We start from the raw sequence: 17,751 nt of genomic DNA, 5'->3' as shown, positions 1-17,751 counted from the left end.
TAAAGTTACTTATTCTCTACTGTAAGAAGTGCCACATTGCCCACTATTTGGGTCCTGTGCCCAGATTGTGACCATGCATGGCAGAGGTGAGATTCCCCCAACTCCAATTTGCTACACTCTCCAAGAGAGATAATTGTGATCAGAGGTGGAACTAGGGGAGGGTGTGAGCAGGGTCACTGCCCAGGGAGTAACCTGACTGGGGGCACGGAAATCTCATTTAGTGCATATGTTGCGGCACTGCATTGATTGACCGGTCAATCTGCACTGCTGCCTGTCACAGTGACATCCTGATCGGGCACTGTGATCAGCTATAGCACTGACCCAGGTGAGATAGTTCAGCACTTTACAAGGAGGGAACAGATGTTGTGGGTGACAGATGCTGGAGGTAGGCCAAGACTGTTGGCCAGAGTAACGTGGAGACTTACTGCACTCTGCATGCCCATCCTCTCCCTGACATCAGGGGAAGGAAGTGGCCCTGGGGTGTGTGTAGGTATGCCAGATGTCAGTGTATGCATAAGTAAGTATGCCTGTGTAGTGGGAGGTGTAGGGGCGTTAAGCTGGAGGACTTAAAACAGGCACAAAAGCACATAGATACCTCTGATTATACCGCACCAAATGCTGATAATATCATGCTGTAGCTGCACTTTACAGAAGATGATGCAGATGTCATCATTGGTTGGTGGGTTCATTAAATCAATCCATCATATCATAACCACACTGTGCATATGATGTACTGAATCAGTAACACCAGGAAGACATCTCCATGTTAGGAGTAGAGTTGAAGTTAACAGAATATGTCCAGCACTGTGGTGTGTAGCCCATAAATAATAATTGTGCACATTACCAGAACAACATACTGTCAACTGCAAGATCATTTTGCTGCTTGTAGCGTATGCTCATCCTGTACAGTGTTGTAGTAGATCCGTCTCTTCAGTGTTCACTGCAACAAAAGTAAGACATTGCATTAATATTACAGACGTTTGGGGGCTGAAATCTCACTTCGCTGCGGACAATTTCCCTTTGCATAAGATTCTTGTGATTATGTCAATGATGATCAATAACTGCATCATAACACAGCCGCTCTATACAGAAGATGTACTTGCTCTCAATGGTCATGGAGGTAATACGTCACACAATGTACAGATATAGCAAGGATTATTTCTCCCACTTGTGCATTATGGCATTATGATGGGAAATGTTGTGAGATTCTGCATTATCAGCATCACTGAATCTTTTGGAAATTAAGTGATATTCTATGTTTTAATGCAATATTATGGATGATCAGCCGGTAAAATAATAATAGCTTGCTGTATCTGTAGCCATGCTCTACCCATGATGTGCTGAACCAATGACTGCAGAGAGATTCAGAGTGGTAAACATGACTGGAACGCATCTCTGAATAATGGGCAGCAAAGCAGTGCAGAATAGGAGGTGAAAGTATTTAAAATGGAAGATCCTTAGCAGCTGTGTGGGGAGTAGACAGTACAGACTGACCAAGTAAATGGTAAAAGGAGTAACTTCAACATTACTTGGCTTTGTTCTCCACATTGAAGCTTTCCTCCTCTTTAAATCACTAATACTGATGCCATGTGTAACCTGTACTGAAAGTTATATAATCTACTGGCCTAGATGAAACCATATGATGCAAACAGGATCCATCCCACTCCAGATTCATAGAATTGAACCACCTCAACCTTTCATAACAATCACATAGAACTGCAGCTGTGCGCTACTGCACATGTTCTTGTTATGAATGGTAGTAGATGTGGTCCTTGGGTCTTTACTTCATACTGTAGCCACCCTCTACTCATGATGTATTGAATCAACGAAAACTTGCATGGTTCAGATCACAGGAAGGGGTAGAGTAGAGATGAAAATATTCAATGTGAAACCCGTAGCAGCCGGATTGTGTGGAGTCAATAAAACGACAAATACTAAATGGTAAATGAGAAATATACACATTGCTTATCTGTCTCTGTGTAGTAATTTTCCTTCTCTTCAACTGTCCTTCAAATTTTCTCTTTTGCAAGAAAAGGAACACATGGCTTCAATATTCACTTCTGTTCTGCAGTCATCCCTCCTAAAATAAAAGTTAAGCATTGCATTGTTATTATGATAATACATACAATAAACCTTGCTCCAAACCATTTGATGCAAAGCAAATCCACCTCCCACCCACAGCTGTGCTCCTTCTAGAGCATGCATGTCAAACTCCAGTCCTCGAGGGTCCCAAACAGGCCAGGTTTTCAGTAGGGATATCCTGAAAACCTGGCCTGTTTGCTGCCCTCGAGGACTGGAGTTTGACATCCTTGTTCTTGAGCTTCTACCACGCAAGTCATCCATGTGAGTGACACTGTACTGCAGTCCTGGTCTGCACACAATCTACTGAATCAATGACATCACACTGTAAAGGCAATCTACAAGATGTATTAGTTGTCCACACTTCCGAAATGTTACTTTTATGTCCAAATCACTTATTCCCATGACCTGATATTTGTATTTGTTATTTATAGGATTGTCACAAAGAGTTGATGAGGTCACCAAATGATAGTATGTAGAGAGAAAGAGAGATCTCAGAACAGAGCCCTGATGTATACCCACAGACAGATCAATAGAAGACGAAGACATGTTAGCAACAGAGATGGAGAATGTGTGACAGGAAAGTTATGATGAAAACCAGGATAGAACTGTGTTACGGATACCAAGAGAGAGTTTAGAATATGAAGGAGGAGAGTGATTGAGAGCATCAAACGCAGCAGATAGATCAAGTAGGATTAGTAGGGAAAAGTGACCTTGGGAATTTGCTTTAAGCACAGTCTGTAGAACGAGCTGTACGAAAGGCAGGTTGTAAAGGATCCAGGAGGGCATGTGATTTAAGAATGTTGACATTCTAGCAATTAGGAGACAAACAGCAGGAGGGATACAGGGCGGTAGTTAGTAAGGCACATAGGGTGTAGGTTGTTTCTGAGAAAAGGGTGACCACTACAGGCTTAAAGTAAGAGGGTAAAGAGCCAGAGAATAGGGAGGAATTGAAGATGTGGGTGAGAGTGGGGACTAAGAGATGCAGTAAGGTGTGAGGGGATACGATCTAGAGGGCATGTGGTAGAGGGAGAAGAGAAGATGATTAGCTTCCAGCTCTGTAAGAGAAGAAAAGGAGTCAAATGCAGAAGGAGAATTAGGTAGAAGGAGAGAAGGGGGAAGGGACAGAAGGAATCTCCTTGTGGGTGGCATCCACCTTGCCTCTGAAGTAGTCAAATGCTTGAGGAGAAGTGAAGGAAGGATGGCAAGTGTGAGGAGAAGGTTAGTGGAGGGAGTCAAATACAGGGAAAAAAAGACAGCGTAAATTAAATTTGAGTGTTGATGAATGTGAAAAAAAAGTAGTGTGGTTTGGCCCCAGAGAGCAGCTTTATACAGGACTGGAGACATTTTTACTGTAGAAAAATCAAATATCAATTGTGTGATTTCCTTCATAGGCATTAAGAACAGCGAGTGGAAGTGTGATGAACATGTTTGGGAATTTAGCCAAGGGTGTGGGCTAGAGGGACAAGTGTGTCAGAGCCTAGAGGGGGCATATAGATAGGAGGATAGCATTGTAAGAGTTAATAAGATTGTTAGTTTAAGCGGAAAGAGAGAGAGAGCAGAGAGGTTAGAGTAGATGTCAGAGGAGAGTTTAATTAAGCAGAGGCAAATCAGTGGGACAGGTAAGATGGGGTGAGGGGAATGACTGATTGTGAATGATGAGAGCAGAAGAGGTCATGTACAACTAGAGCCTTGTTAGTCAGAGAACGGACATTCCAGATGGCATAGGAGAAGGGAAGAGAAAAGTAAGGAAAGGAATGTGGATTACATTAGATAGGTTAACACTCTTAGCAGGGAGGCAGAGGCAGGGAGGCCCGATGTGTATATGAGCAGGTTCAAGATTATAAGAGATATCCCACACATCAGCAAACATAGAAGGAGACACAGAGATAGGTGTAGAGAGAGACAGAGATAGCTCTATGTAGAGAGAGAGGGACGTAGAGAGAATGAGACAGATAGGCGCAGAGAGAGGGGGCGCAGAGAGAGGAGGCGCCAAAAGAGGGGGCGCAGAGAGAGGGGGCACAGAGAATAGGATATTAAAGAGTGCTTTTCATTGAGCAGTGCAGAAATAGCTGCAATAGAGGTCTGTACAAATGGTGCAGTGTGTAGACACATGCAAAGGTAGGGGAAGGAAAGAGGAGAACATGTGGATAAAAGCAGGAGTGTGGAAGTTAGAGAAATTAGAAAAGTTTAACAGAGGAGTGAGGAAACAGCAAGCAGAAAGAACAAGAGAGAGGTTACATTGGGATGACGTTCTGTGGTAAAGAGAAAATGCTAGGAGAGAGCTTTCAAATATTAGAGGACATGAATTGAGGGAGCAAATGTATAAATCAAAACCTGAGGGGGAGGTATAGCACGAAAGCTTGCACAGCAGATTATAGTCTTAATGTTGCGTGTACCTGTCAGGGTATTCAAGAAGTTAAATTCTCACAAGTGCAGAGTTCATGATGAAATGCTGAATCTAGTCCCCCTCCAATTTAATTTTAATATAACTTTTCCATTCTTCATTACTGCAAAAAGCAAACAAAACAAAACCACATTGCATTACTATTTTCAAAATGGATTGAATGGCATATTCAACAGTGACTGTGTGATGCCAATATTCCCCACTCACTCGTAGTGAAGCACATATTGTACTAGTGTTGAAAGTAGGCCGGTAGAGTCAGGTACGCAGTACTGATAAAACAATAAGTGCCCGTCGTAAGTACCAGCTCCGCAACAGTGCGGGCATCACATTAGTGACGTGGATGAACATATATGGATAAGCCCATATTAAGGCATCACGTGACCAGAGCCGTCACTGACTGGGTATACGTAAAGACGCAGGGAGATGCAAGGAAAGGGAGGGAGAGAGACAGGGAGAAGATGTGAAACGGAGGAAGGCACGGATGGAGGGAGTTCTTCCGAGCTTCTGCGGGCCTCTCTCTTTCACTGGTGCATGCCGGGAGCTGGTCCCAACATCCACAAAGTGTGTGTGTATTATTGGTTGTATTTTATGGGGGTAGGAGGGTAGTGTGTATATTGTGTGTGTGGGAGTATTATATTGTGTGTAGAGGTGCAGAGGAGAGTACTAGATTGTGTATCTTGTGTAAGGGTGTTGTGTATATTGTGTTTGGAGCTATAATATTATTGGGGAGATTAGTATTGAGGAGGTATTATAGTGTGTATTGTGGGGAGTATTAGTGTGTGTATTGTTTGTGGGTGACAGATGCTGGGGGTATGCAGCAATCCCTGCACTGAGGTCCGAGGCGGCTCTGCATCGCTCGCACGCACTGTGGACGACCAAGCATGTGCCCATGATAATCATGGCCTTAGAGGGATGAGTGTGTCAGAGCCTAGAAGGGGTATATATATAATGGAGGAGGGAGGAGGAAGGAGGAGGAGGGAGGAGGAGATGATAGCTTTGTAAAAGTTAACAAGATAGTTAGTTTAAGCAGAAAGTGAGGAGAGGTTAGAGATAAGGGTAGATGTCAGAGGAGAGAGTTCAATTAAGCTGAGGTATCGAGTAGGACAGGGGTGAGGGGAATGAGAGGTGGTGGATGAGAGCAGAAGAGGTCATGTACAAATAGACCTTGTTAGTCAGAGAGCAGTCATTCCAGAGGGCACGTGAGAAGTGAAGAGTAAAGTGAGACATGGAATGTGGATTACATTAGATGGGTTAATACGCTTAGCAGGGAGGTGGAGAGAGAGAGGCAAGAGGCAGAGAGTGGTGCAGGGGTTGAGGAAGAGATGTTGCATGTACCTTATCAGAACATTAAAGAACATCAATTCACACTGGTGCAGAGTTGATGATGAATCCAGTTCACCTCCAATTCAATTTTAACAGAAATGTTTCATTCTTCATTACTGAAAAAAAAGAAAAGTAAAAAACATTTCATTACTATTTTCAAAATGGATTGAATTCCCCCAACAATTCCACTTTGTTCAGTAAGCCAGAAAGTCTTGGTCCCATGTGGACTGAATTTAATGCAAATAAGGTCCTTAATACACAAGTAAAGAATAAAGTTACTTATTCTCTACTGTAAGAAGTGCCACATTGCCCACTATTTGGGTCCTGTGCCCAGATTGTGACCATGCATGGCAGAGGTGAGATTCCCCCAACTCCAATTTGCTACACTCTCCAAGAGAGATAATTGTGATCAGAGGTGGAACTAGGGGAGGGTGTGAGCAGGGTCACTGCCCAGGGAGTAACCTGACTGGGGGCACGGAAATCTCATTTAGTGCATATGTTGCGGCACTGCATTGATTGACCGGTCAATCTGCACTGCTGCCTGTCACAGTGACATCCTGATCGGGCACTGTGATCAGCTATAGCACTGACCCAGGTGAGATAGTTCAGCACTTTACAAGGAGGGAACAGATGTTGTGGGTGACAGATGCTGGAGGTAGGCCAAGACTGTTGGCCAGAGTAACGTGGAGACTTACTGCACTCTGCATGCCCATCCTCTCCCTGACATCAGGGGAAGGAAGTGGCCCTGGGGTGTGTGTAGGTATGCCAGATGTCAGTGTATGCATAAGTAAGTATGCCTGTGTAGTGGGAGGTGTAGGGGCGTTAAGCTGGAGGACTTAAAACAGGCACAAAAGCACATAGATACCTCTGATTATACCGCACCAAATGCTGATAATATCATGCTGTAGCTGCACTTTACAGAAGATGATGCAGATGTCATCATTGGTTGGTGGGTTCATTAAATCAATCCATCATATCATAACCACACTGTGCATATGATGTACTGAATCAGTAACACCAGGAAGACATCTCCATGTTAGGAGTAGAGTTGAAGTTAACAGAATATGTCCAGCACTGTGGTGTGTAGCCCATAAATAATAATTGTGCACATTACCAGAACAACATACTGTCAACTGCAAGATCATTTTGCTGCTTGTAGCGTATGCTCATCCTGTACAGTGTTGTAGTAGATCCGTCTCTTCAGTGTTCACTGCAACAAAAGTAAGACATTGCATTAAGATTACAGACGTTTGGGGGCTGAAATCTCACTTCGCTGCGGACAATTTCCCTTTGCATAAGATTCTTGTGATTATGTCAATGATGATCAATAACTGCATCATAACACAGCCGCTCTATACAGAAGATGTACTTGCTCTCAATGGTCATGGAGGTAATACGTCACACAATGTACAGATATAGCAAGGATTATTTCTTCCTCTGGTGCATTATGGCATTATGATGGGAAATGTTGTGAGATTCTGCATTATCAGCATCACTGAATCTTTTGGAAATTAAGTGATATTCTATGTTTTAATGCAATATTATGGATGATCAGCCGGTAAAATAATAATAGCTTGCTGTATCTGTAGCCATGCTCTACCCATGATGTGCTGAACCAATGACTGCAGAGAGATTCAGAGTGGTAAACATGACTGGAACGCATCTCTGAATAATGGGCAGCAAAGCAGTGCAGAATAGGAGGTGAAAGTATTTAAAATGGAAGATCCTTAGCAGCTGTGTGGGGAGTAGACAGTACAGACTGACCAAGTAAATGGTAAAAGGAATAACTTCAACATTACTTGGCTTTGTTCTCCACATTGAAGCTTTCCTCCTCTTTAAATCACTAATACTGATGCCATGTGTAACCTGTACTGAGAGTTATATAATCTACTGGCCTAGATGAAACCATATGATGCAAACAGGATCCATCCCACTCCAGATTCATAGAATTGAACCACCTCAATCTTTCATAACAATCACATAGAACTGCAGCTGTGCGCTACTGCACATGTTCTTGTTATGAATGGTAGTAGATGTGGTCCTTGGGTCTTTACTTCATACTGTAGCCACCCTCTACTCATGATGTATTGAATCAACGAAAACTTGCATGGTTCAGATCACAGGAAGGGGTAGAGTAGAGATGAAAATATTCAATGTGAAACCCGTAGCAGCCGGATTGTGTGGAGTCAATAAAACGACAAATACTAAATGGTAAATGAGAAATATACACATTGCTTATCTGTCTCTGTGTAGTAATTTTCCTTCTCTTCAACTGTCCTTCAAATTTTCTCTTTTGCAAGAAAAGGAACACATGGCTTCAATATTCACTTCTGTTCTGCAGTCATCCCTCCTGAAATAAAAGTTAAGCATTGCATTGTTATTATGATAATACATACAATAAACCTTGCTCCAAACCATTTGATGCAAAGCAAATCCACCTCCCACCCACAGCTGTGCTCCTTCTAGAGCATGCATGTCAAACTCCAGTCCTCGAGGGTCCCAAACAGGCCAGGTTTTCAGTAGGGATATCCTGAAAACCTGGCCTGTTTGCTGCCCTCGAGGACTGGAGTTTGACATCCTTGTTCTTGAGCTTCTACCACGCAAGTCATCCATGTGAGTGACACTGTACTGCAGTCCTGGTCTGCACACAATCTACTGAATCAATGACATCACACTGTAAAGGCAATCTACAAGATGTATTAGTTGTCCACACTTCCGAAATGTTACTTTTATGTCCAAATCACTTATTCCCATGACCTGATATTTGTATTTGTTATTTATAGGATTGTCACAAAGAGTTGATGAGGTCACCAAATGATAGTATGTAGAGAGAAAGAGAGATCTCAGAACAGAGCCCTGATGTATACCCACAGACAGATCAATAGAAGACGAAGACATGTTAGCAACAGAGATGGAGAATGTGTGACAGGAAAGTTATGATGAAAACCAGGATAGAACTGTGTTACGGATACCAAGAGAGAGTTTAGAATATGAAGGAGGAGAGTGATTGAGAGCATCAAACGCAGCAGATAGATCAAGTAGGATTAGTAGGGAAAAGTGACCTTGGGAATTTGCTTTAAGCACAGTCTGTAGAACGAGCTGTACGAAAGGCAGGTTGTAAAGGATCCAGGTGGGCATGTGATTTAAGAATGTTGACATTCTAGCAATTAGGAGACAAACAGCAGGAGGGATATAGGGCGGTAGTTAGTAAGGCACATAGGGTGTAGGTTGTTTCTGAGAAAAGGGTGACCACTACAGGCTTAAAGTAAGAGGGTAAAGAGCCAGAGAATAGGGAGGACTTGAAGATGTGGGTGAGAGTGGGGACTAAGAGATGCAGTAAGGTGTGAGGGGATACGATCTAGAGGGCATGTGGTAGAGGGAGAAGAGAAGATGATTAGCTTCCAGCTCTGTAAGAGAAGAAAAGGAGTCAAATGCAGAAGGAGAATTAGGTAGAAGGAGAGAAGGGGGAAGGGACAGAAGGAATCTCCTTGTGGGTGGCATCCACCTTGCCTCTGAAGTAGTCAAATGCTTGAGGAGAAGTGAAGGAAGGATGGCAAGTGTGAGAAGAAGGTTAGTGGAGGGAGTCAAATACAGGGGAAAAAAGACAGCGTAAATTAAATTTGTGTGTTGATGAATGTGGAAAAAAAAGTAGTGTGGTTTGGCCCCAGAGAGCAGCTTTATACAGGACTGGAGACATTTTTACTGTAGAAAAATCAAACATCAAGTGTGAGATTTCCTTCATAGGCATTAAGAACAGTGAGTGGAAGTGTGATGAACATGTTTGGGAATTTAGCCAAGGGTGTGGGTTAGAGGGACGTGTGTGTCAGAGCTTGAAGGGGCATATAGAGGATAGCATTGTAAGAGTTAATAAGATTGTCAGTTTAAGCAGAAAGAGAGAGAGAGAGCAGAGAGGTTAGAGTAGATGTCAGAGGAGAGTTTAATTAAGCAGAGGAAAATCAGTGGGACAGGTAAGATGGGGTGAGGGGAATGACTGATTGTGAATGATGAGAGCAGAAGAGGTCATGTACAACTAGAGCCTTGTTAGTCAGAGAACGGACATTCCAGAGGGCATAGGAGAAGGGAAGAGAAAAGTAAGGAAAGGAATGTGGATTACATTAGATAGGTTAACACTCTTAGCAGGGAGGCAGAGGCAGGGAGACCCGATGTGTATATGAGCAGGTTCAAGATTATAAGAGATATCCCACACATCAGCAAACATAGAAGGAGACACAGAGATAGGTGTAGAGAGAGACAGAGATACCTCTATGTAGAGAGAGAGGGACGTAGAGAGAATGAGACAGATAGGCGCAGAGAGAGAGGGGGCGCAGAGAGAGAGGGGGCGCAGAGAGAGAGGGGGCGCAGAGAGAGAGGGGGCGCAGAGAGAGAGGGGGCGCAGAGAGAGAGGGGGCGCAGAGAGAGAGGGGGCGCAGAGAGAGAGGGGGCGCAGAGAGAGAGGGGGCGCAGAGAGAGAGGGGGCGCAGAGAATAGGATGTACATGAGTGCTTTTCATTGAGCAGTGCAGAAATAGCTGCAATAGAGGTCTGTACAAATGGTGCAGTGTGTAGACACATGCAAAGGTAGGGGAAGGAAAGAGGAGAACATGTGGATAAAAGCAGGAGTGTGGAAGTTAGAGAAATTAGAAAAGTTTAACAGAAAAGTGAGGAAACAGCAAGCAGAGAGAACAAGAGAGAGGTTACACTGGGATGACGTTCTGTGGTAGAGAGAAAATGCTAGGAGAGAGCTTTCAAATATTAGAGGACATGACTTGAGGGAGCAAATGTATAAATCAAAACCTGAGGGGGAGGTATAGCACGAAAGCTTGCACAGCAGATTATAGTCTTAAAGTTGCGTGTACTGCTGCGGCACAGTTTATTCGAGCATTTGCCCGTTCTGTGCCGCAGCAGTAGCCTGGCGCGCGCCCGAGTGTGACGGGCGCACGCCGGAGCAGCGGAAGAGCGCCCTCCGATCGGGGCGCTCTCCCTACCGCTGCCGGGTCCGCCGGGTCCCCCGGAACCCCCTGCCGCTGTCCCGCGATCGCGGGACACCAGGGCTCCCTCGGGGAGCCCCTGGACACGCGTGCAGGGGGCGCACGCTCCCGATGACGCGTGACCGCGCGTCTATGACGCGCGGCACGCCGAGGGGCGGCCACTAGCAAGCCGGGAGATTTCCCGGCTTGCGGTACCGACCACACTTCAATAAAGTGTGTCGGTAGTGTACCTCTCAGGGCATTCAAGAAGGTAAATTCTCACAAGTGCAGAGTTCATGATGAAATGCTGAATCCAGTTCCCCTCCAATTTAATTTTAATATAACTTATAACATTCTTCATTACTGCAAAAAGCAAACAAAACAAAACCACATTGCATTACTATTTTCAAAATGGATTGAATGGCATATTCAACAGTGACTGTGTGATGCCAATATTCCCCACTCACTCGTAGTGAAGCACTTATTGTACTAGTGTTGAAAGTAGGCCGGTAGAGTCAGGTACGCAGTACTGATAAAACAATAAGTGCGCGTCGTAAGTACCAGCTCCGCAACAGTGCGGGCATCACATTAGTGACGTGGATGAACATATATGGATAAGCCCATATTAAGGCATCACGTGACCAGAGCCGTCACTGACTGGGTATACGTAAAGACGCAGGGAGATGCAAGGAAAGGGAGGGAGAGAGACAGGGAGAAGATGGGAAACGGAGGGAGGCACGGATGGAGAGAGGGAGTTCTTCCGAGCTTCTGCTGGCCTCTCTCTTTCACTGGTGCATGCCGGGAGCTGGTCCCAACATCCACAAAGTGTGTGTGTATTATTGGTTGTATTTTATGGGGGTAGGAGGGTAGTGTGTATATTGTGTGTGTGGGAGTATTATATTGTGTGTAGAGGTGCAGAGGAGAGTACTAGATTGTGTATCTTGTGTAAGGGTGTTGTGTATATTGTGTTTGGAGCTATAATATTATTGGAGAGATTAGTATTGAGGAGGTATTATAGTGTGTATTGTGGGGAGTATTAGTGTGTGTATTGTTTGTGGGTGACAGATGCTGGGGTATGCAGCAATCCCTGCACTGAGGTCCGAGGCGGCTCTGCATCGCTCGCACGCACTGTGGATGACCAAGCATGTGCCCATGATAATCATGGCCTTAGAGGGATGAGTGTGTCAGAGCCTAGAAGGGGCATATAAATATATAATGGAGGAGGGAGGAGGAGGAGATGATAGCATTGTAAAAGTTAACAAGATAGTTAGTTTAAGCAGAAAGTGAGGAGAGGTTAGAGATAAGGGTAGATGTCAGAGGAGAGAGTTCAATTAAGCTGAGGTATCGAGTAGGACAGGGGTGAGGGGAATGAGAAGTGGTGGATGATGAGAGCAGAAGAGGTCATGTACAAATAGACCTTGTTAGTCAGAGAGCAGACATTCCAGAGGGCACGTGAGAAGTGAAGAGTAAAGTGAGACATGGAATGTGGATTACATTAGATGGGTTAATACGCTTAGCAGGGAGGTGGAGAGAGAGAGGCAAGAGGCAGAGAGTGGTGTAGGGGTTGAGGAAGAGATGTTGCATGTACCTTATCAGAACATTAAAGAACATCAATTCACACTGGTGCAGAGTTGATGATGATTCCAGTTCACCTCCAATTCAATTTTAACAGAACTTTTTCATTCTTCATTACTGCAAAAAAAAAAGTATAAAACATTGCATTACTATTTTCAAAATGGATTGAATTCCCCCAACAATAACTATGTGTTACCAATATATCCCTCTCAGTCCCACTGCAGCACATACTGTACCAGTGTGAAAGTAGGAAGGTACACAGTAACGGTAAAACAATACGTGCCGGTACTATGCACCATATGAATTATAAGGGGATGTAAATCTCCCAGTCTCTCTCCATATCCGCAACAGAGTGGGCTCCGGTCAGTGGCATGGATGCCCATGTATGGATATGCTCATATTTGGGCATCCCATGTCACTGACCGGAGCCGGCTCTGAGTATAGGGATATATGCGGAGACGCAGAGGTGCAAGGAAATGGGAGGAGGCACGGTGAGAAACAGGGAGAGACCACAGGAAGATAGAGGGCAACAACTTCCACAAGGTACATGTATGTGTATAATTGTTTGTATTTTGTGCAGAGGGGGTAATTTCAGATAAAATACAATTCTCCACCCTCTACGAAACAATTCCACTTTGTTCAGTAAGCCAGAAAGTCTTGGTCCCATGGGGACTGAATTTTAATGCAAATAAGGTCCTTAATACACAAGTAAAGAATATAGTTACTTATTCTCTACTGTAAGAAGTGCCACATTGCCCACTATTTGGGTCCTGTGCCCAGATTGTGACCATGCATGGCAGAGGTGAGATTCCACCAACACCAATTTGCTACACTCTCCAAGAGAGATAATTGTGGTCAGAGGTGGAACTAGGGGAGGGGGTGAGCAGGGTCACTGCCCAGGGAGTAACCTGACAGGGGGCACGGAAATCTCATTTAGTGCATATGGTGCGGCACTGCATTGATTGACCGGTCAATCTGCACTGCTGCCTGTCACAGTGACATCATGATCGGGCACTGTGATCAGCTATAGCACTGACCCAGGTGAGATAGTTCAGCACTTTACAAGGAGGGAACAGATGTTGTGGGTGACAGATGCTGGGGGTAGGCCAAGACTGTTGGCCAGAGTAACGTGGAGACTTACTGCACTCTGCATGCCAATCCTCTCCCTGACATCAGGGGAAGAAGTGGCCCTGGGGTGTGTGTAGGTATGCCAGATGTCAGTGTATGCATAAGTAAGTATGTCTGTGTAGTGGGAGGTGTAGGGGCGTTAAGCTGGAGGACTTAAAACAGGCACACATCTCACTTCGCTGCGGACAATTTCCCTTTGCATAAGATTCTTGTGATTATGTCAATGATGATCAATAACTGCATCATAACACAGCCGCTCTATACAGAAGATGTACTTGCTCTCAATGGTCATGGAGGTAATACGTCACACAATGTACAGATATAGCAAGGATTATTTCTTCCTCTGGTGCATTATGGCATTATGATGGGAAATGTTGTGAGATTCTGCATTATCAGCATCACTGAATCTTTTGGAAATTAAGTGATATTCTATGTTTTAATGCAATATTATGGATGATCAGCCGGTAAAATAATAAAAGCTTTCTGTATCTGTAGCCATGCTCTACCCATGATGTGCTGAATCAATGACTGCAGAGAGATTCAGAGTGGTAAACATGACTGGAACGCATCTCTAAATAATGGTCAGCAAAGCAGTGCAGAATAGGAGGTGAAAGTATTTAAAATGGAAGACCCTTAGCAGCTGTGTGGGGAGTAGACAGTACAGACTGACCAAGTAAATGGTAAAAGGAGTAACTTCAACATTACTTGGCTTTGTTCTCCACATTGAAGCTTTCCTCCTCTTTACATCACTAATACTGATGCCATGTGTAACCTGTACTGAGAGTTATATAATCTACTGGCCTAGATGAAACCATGTGATGCAAACAGGATCCATCCCACTCCAGATTCATAGAATTGAACCACCTCAACCTTTCATAACAATCACATAGAACTGCAGCTGTGCGCTACTGCACATGTTCTTGTTATGAATGGTAGTAGATGTGGTCCTTGGGTCTTTACTTCATACTGTAGCCACACTCTACTCATGATGTATTGAATCAATGAAAACTTGCATGGTTCAGATCACAGGAAGGGGTAGAGTAGAGATGAAAATGTTCAATGTGAAACCCGTAGCAGCCGGATTGTGTGGAGTCAATAAAACGACAAATACTAAATGGTAAATGAGAAATATACACATTGCTTATCTGTCTCTGTGTAGTAATTTTCATTCTGTTCAACTGTCCTTCAAATTTTCTCTTTTGCAAGAAAAGGAACACATGGCTTCAATATTCACTTCTGTTCTGCAGTCATCCCTCCTAAAATAAAAGTTAAGCATTGCATTGTTATTATGATAATACATACAATAAACCTTGCTCCAAACCATTTGATGCAAAGCAAATCCACCTCCCACCCACAGCTGTGCTCCTTCTAGAGCATGCATGTCAAACTCCAGTCCTCGAGGGTCCCAAACAGGCCAGGTTTTCAGTAGGGATATCCTGAAAACCTGGCCTGTTTGCTGCCCTCGAGGACTGGAGTTTGACATCCTTGTTCTTGAGCTTCTACCACGCAAGTCATCCATGTGAGTGACACTGTACTGCAGTCCTGGTCTGCACACAATCTACTGAATCAATGACATCACACTGTAAAGGCAATCTACAAGATGTATTAGTTGTCCACACTTCCGAAATGTTACTTTTATGTCCAAATCACTTATTCCCATGACCTGATATTTGTATTTGTTATTTATAGGATTTTCACATGTATTACTACTGTGAAACGCTATATACATTAATAGTGCTATATAAATAAATACATACACATTTATATATAATAATAATAACAGCATGTTCTTTTAAAGCGCTGCTAGTTTTACGTAGCGCTATACAGAGACATTTTGCAGACACAAGTCCCTGCCCCATAGAGCTTACAATCTATGACATTGGTGCCTGAGGCACAGAGGATATGAAGTGACTTGCCCAAGGTCACACACACACAAATATATATACATAAATATATACATATATACACACACACACACACACACACACACACACACACATATATATGAAAACTAACACAGAAAAAAAGAATCCCCTGAATAGCACTCTAACATACACAAATTGTATCAATAAAGGTTTATTAATCACATACACATAAATGGTTAAAATGAGGAGCAGTGGTGACCTACAAAGCTGTTATAAACTGAACCTTAAGGTGTGGGGAAAAATGCTACACTGCAGTAATAAGTACAAAGTATGTAAATAAAGTGTAGAGGCAAGAAATATATGGAAATGAGAACACTCAGACCGGCCGGTCAAGTACTACCTAAGTTGAAGCCCCCTGTGTGAAGTGCTTGTATGAAACTAGTGTATAACTAACAAGCAAATGCTTGTCCGGGGGCTTAACATATAGACAGTTGATAGATGTATTTGAAGTTGCATATTCTGTGCCGTGGATTAATCAGTATACTGAAAGCAACTGAAGATGGTACAGTAGCTGTGATAGGTTGGCCTCATAGCTCCTCCTTCAATGGAGGACTCGGCTCACAGAGCACTTAAATCCCTAAATGCCCACAGAAAAAAATAAGCATGCAGTACTTAAAGTGAAAGTAAAATGAGAAATGAAATAAAATAAACACACACATTGAAAAATCACTCACCCGACTGAGAGCGCCTTCTACAGAGCGCTGTACCACTGCTCAGCTAGCAGCTAAAACTGTCTCATTTTCCCACCATTGAAGTTTACACATGTCCACGCCCCACTCTAACAAGACGCTGTGTACGGAAGCTCGCAGGAGACAAACTAGTGAGAGAAGGTGTAGCTGCTAGCCACACTCCACGAGGTGCATTGTGGGAAATGTAGTTCTTTGCCTTTTAGCTTCTCTGACTGGTTACTGATCACGTGATGTCACTAGGGGCGGGATTAGTGTGTTGCAATGTAACGGCCCGGCTGTATGATTGTCACAGAAGGGGGGAGCCTGAGAATGTCACGGATTTAATTACACATGTAATGATGTAATAACACAGCCATGAACTAAGTCAGTATACATATGGTCATGTGATATTTATAATGCATTTATTAACATTATTGTGTGGATTTGGGCTGAATTAAACTTGTATGGGATTGTCACTTTAATATCACAGTACCACTACTGTTTTAACATTTATAATGACCTCCTGATTACAGATTATTAGGGACAGACTTAAAAAGGCCTGTGTAAATATTTATTATAGAGTGGCCTCTTTACTTTATAATATCAGGGAGTATCAGACAGGCCTGTGTTTATTTTTAATATACATTAGGGTGACCTGACTCCAGATTATTGGCCTTTCCCTCTGACAAATGCATATTTTCCTATACTGTGTTAATTTTGTTAGAACAAAATAAATATTCATGCGCTAAATGACAGTACCAGTGTGAGTCCCAATAAGAAGTAGTGAGGTAAAAAACCATGGTACCAGCAACATATGTAACTGATGGGGAGGGTGCTAAAATATATGGAGTGTGGCGTCCTGATTGCTAAATGAGGTGTATTATATCATAAGTGCATATAACAATATCCCTCATAGCAATCTATTAAGAACCAACAAGAACTAGGTAGCACAATAATCAGTGCTGCAGTTATAGCCTAATAATAAATATATATATATATATATATATATATATATATATATATATATATATATATATATATATATATATATACAGTGTTCGACAAACCTATACATTTGCTCGCCCCGGGCGAGTGGATTTAACCCCCGGGCGAGTAAATATTGGCCCAAGCAGCACACGTTTGGTACTAGGTGGCGAGTAGATTTTTTAGTGTGGCGAGTAGATTTTTTGGTGATTTGTCAACCACTGTATATATATATATATATATATATACTGCTGCGGCCAAGTTTATTCGAGCATTTGCCCGTTCTTGGCCGCAGCAGTAGCCTGGCGCGCGCCCGAGAGTGACGGGCGCGCGCCGAAGCAGCGGAAGAGCGCCCTCCGATCGGGGCGCTCTCCCTACCGCTGCCGGGTCCGCCGGGTCCCCCGGAACCCCCTGCCGCTGTCCCGCGATCGCGGGACACCAGGGCTCCCTCGGGGAGCCCCTGGACGCGCGTGCAGGGGGCGCACGCTTCCGAAGACACGTGACCGCGCGTCTATGACGCGCGGCACGCCGAGGGGCGGCCACTAGCAAGCCGGGAAATCTCCCGGCTTGCGGTACCGGCCACACTCGAATAAAGTGTGTCGGTACTATATATATATATATATATATATATATATGTAACCCATATTCCCCCACCCAATCGCAGATAGGGTGCATGTGAGGGGAGCTATATGTATT

General features: G+C 43.7%; 2 long non-coding RNA genes across 4 annotated transcripts; both read right to left on the bottom strand.

Moving 5' to 3' along the window:
* Nucleotides 1-861: 861 nt before the first annotated feature.
* Nucleotides 862-5,916, bottom strand: LOC142476225 (uncharacterized). Its single transcript, XR_012791450.1, has 4 exons — nt 5,822-5,916; nt 4,479-4,589; nt 1,961-2,080; nt 862-940 (listed from the first exon to the last, which is right to left on the bottom strand). It is a non-coding gene; the product is annotated as an uncharacterized LOC142476225 (long non-coding RNA).
* Nucleotides 5,917-6,929: 1,013 nt separating this feature from the next.
* On the bottom strand, nt 6,930-16,416 carry LOC142476224 (uncharacterized). 3 transcript variants are annotated; one of them, XR_012791449.1, is made up of 5 exons: nt 15,744-15,975; nt 14,615-14,734; nt 12,364-12,467; nt 8,040-8,159; nt 6,930-7,019 (listed from the first exon to the last, which is right to left on the bottom strand). It is a non-coding gene; the product is annotated as an uncharacterized LOC142476224 (long non-coding RNA). The 3 variants fall into 3 exon arrangements; XR_012791447.1 differs by lacking the exon at nt 15,744-15,975 and adding an exon at nt 16,078-16,416 and having other exon boundaries at nt 6,932-7,019; XR_012791448.1 differs by lacking the exons at nt 12,364-12,467; nt 14,615-14,734; nt 15,744-15,975 and adding an exon at nt 11,027-11,129 and having other exon boundaries at nt 6,941-7,019.
* Nucleotides 16,417-17,751: the final 1,335 nt, after the last annotated feature.

The sequence above is a fragment of the Ascaphus truei genome, unplaced genomic scaffold (genome assembly GCF_040206685.1).
Source record: "Ascaphus truei isolate aAscTru1 unplaced genomic scaffold, aAscTru1.hap1 HAP1_SCAFFOLD_1518, whole genome shotgun sequence".
Taxonomy (NCBI): Eukaryota; Metazoa; Chordata; class Amphibia; order Anura; family Ascaphidae; genus Ascaphus; species Ascaphus truei.
This window is presented reverse-complemented; position numbering and strand designations above follow the sequence as displayed.